We start from the raw sequence: 2178 nt of genomic DNA, 5'->3' as shown, positions 1-2178 counted from the left end.
GCTATGTGGACAATGCTGCGATAAACATACGTGTGCAGGTATCTTTTTTATAGAGTGATTTGAGTTCTTCAGGGTATATTCCCAGTAGGGTGATTGCGGGGTTGTATGGAAGGTCGATATTTAGAACTTTTAGGAATCGTAACACTGCTTTCCACAGAGGTTGCACTAGTTTACACTCCCACCAACAGTGTAGAAGTGTTCCCTTTTCACCACACCCTCTCCAGCAGCTGTTATTTTTTGAGTTGTTGATAATTGCCATTCTGACTGGAGTTAGGTGGTATCTCAGTGTGGTTTTGATTTGCATCTCCCTGATGATTAGTGAGGTTGAGCATTTCTTCATGTGTTTGTTGGCTGCTCGGATGTCTTCCTTTGAGAAGTGTCTGTTCATATCTTTTGCCCATTTTATAATGGGGTTGTTTGTTTTTTTCTTTTCAGCACGTTTGAGTTCTTTGTAGATCCAGGATGTTAAGCCTTTGTCAGACCTGGAGTTGGCAAATCCTTTTTCCCAGTCTGTAGGTTGCCTCCCTGCTCTCTTGATGGTTTCTTTGGCTTTGCAGAAGTTTTTCAGTTTAATAAGGTCCTACTTGTCTATCTTCTCTCTTATGACCTGTGGGTTTTGGGTTTTGTTCAGGAATTGGATGCCAGTTCTGATTTCCATGAGGGTATTTGCTTCATTTTCTAAGGTTCTTATGGTTTGAGGTTTTACATTTAGGTCTCTGATCCATTTGGAGTTAACCTTTGTGCATGGGGATAGATAGGGGTCCTGTTTCAATCTTCTGCATGTGGTCAGCCAGTTTTCCCATCACCATTTGCTGAATAGGTTCTCCTCTCCCCAGTGGTAGGTGGGGGGGGGCTTTATTGAAGATGAGGTGGTTGAGAAATTGAGGTTTTGTTTCTGGAATCTCAATTCTATTCCTGCTCTCTTGATGGTTTCTTTGGCTTTGCAGAAGCTTGTCAGTTTAATAAGGTCCCATTTGTCTATCTTCTCTCTTATGACCTGTTCTCTATATGCCTGTTCCTGTACCAATACCAAGCTGTTTTGATGATTGTAGCTTTATAGTAAAGTTTGAAGTCTGTAATGTGATACCACTGCTTTTTTTTTTTTTTTTTGTTGAGGATTGTTCTGGATATTCTTGGAGGTTTATGTTTCCATATGAATTCCTGTGTTGTTTCTTCTAGGTCTGAGAAGAATATTGCTGGTAATTTGATGGGTATTGCATTGAATTTGTAGATTACCTTAGGTAAGATGGACATCTTCACAATGTAGATTCTTCCAATCCATGAGCATGGGATATTTTTCCACTTGTTTGTGTCATCTTTGATTTCTTTGAGCAGTGTTTTGTGATTTTCATTGTAAAGGTCTTTCACATCTCTGGTTAGGAGGATGCCAAGGTATTTCATTTTTTTGTGGCTATTGTGAATAGAATTGTGTTTTTTATTTGGGTTTCTGTTTGGTTATTATTGGTGTAGAGAAATGCGATTGTGTTTTGTACATTTATTTTGTATCCTGAGATTTTGCCAAAGGCTTTTATCAATGTAAGGAGGCTTTTGACAGATTCTCTTGGGTTTTCAAGGTACACAATCATATCATCTGCAAAGAGAGATAATTTGACTTCCTCTTTTCCTATTTGGATACCCCTGATTGCCTCCTCTTCTCTGATGGCTCGAGCCAGGACTTCCAATACTATGTTGAACAGGAGGGATGAGAGTGGCCATCCTTATCTAGTTCCAGTTTTCAGGGGAATTGGTTCCAATTTTAGTCCATTTAGGAGTATGCTGGCTGTGGGTTTCTTGTAGATGGCTTTTACTATTTTGAGGTATGTTCCCCTTATGCCTAGATGTTCAAGGGTTTTTATCAAGAAGGGGTGCTGGATTTTATCAAAAGCTCGTTCTGCATCTAATGGTATGATCATGTGGTTTTTGTTTTGACATCTGTTGATGTGTTTCATTACATTTATGGTTTTCTGAATGTTGAATCAGCCTTGCATCCTAGGAATGAAGCCTACTTGGTCATGGTGGATGATTTTTGAGTTGTATTCCTGAATCCGGTTTGCTAGGATCTTGTTAAGAATTTTAGCATCTATGTTGATCAAAGATATTGACCTGTAGTTCTCTTTCTTTGTTGGATCTTTACCTGGCTTGGGTATCAATGTGATGCTGGCTTCATAAAATGATTTG

This window comes from Carlito syrichta, unplaced genomic scaffold (assembly GCF_000164805.1).
Source record: "Carlito syrichta isolate Samal-C Ts95f unplaced genomic scaffold, Tarsius_syrichta-2.0.1 Scaffold305884, whole genome shotgun sequence".
Lineage (NCBI taxonomy): Eukaryota > Metazoa > Chordata > Mammalia > Primates > Tarsiidae > Carlito > Carlito syrichta.
Note: the sequence above shows the minus strand (reverse complement) of the source record.